Below are 396 nucleotides of genomic sequence, written 5' to 3' on the forward strand. Positions count from 1 at the left end.
TCTGTAGACACTGTCTCAAGAGGCTCGGAGTGTTGTGTGAGTTGGTGGCAGACATTTTCAGTGTGCTGAAACAAGACCAGCCATGCTTTACCTAGTGGCTGTCAAAGTCAACACCACCCTAAAATGTTGTGCCTCTGGATCCTTTCGGGGCTCTGCCGGAGACATCTGTTGGATCTCAGAGTCGGCGAACCACAAAATGCATAAGGCATAAGACTGATGTGTTGTTTGTCAGGGCCACCAATTATGTGAACTTTTCCTGCGATGGACGCCAGTGGGAATGAGCAGGCATCAGATTTGCGGCTCTGGCTGGCTTCCCACAGGTGCAGAGCGTCATCGACTGCACGCATGGCAATTAAGGTACCGATAGATCACCCAAGGGTGTTGGTCAAGCGCAGA

This window comes from Pristiophorus japonicus, chromosome 3, assembly GCF_044704955.1.
Source record: "Pristiophorus japonicus isolate sPriJap1 chromosome 3, sPriJap1.hap1, whole genome shotgun sequence".
Lineage (NCBI taxonomy): Eukaryota > Metazoa > Chordata > Chondrichthyes > Pristiophoridae > Pristiophorus > Pristiophorus japonicus.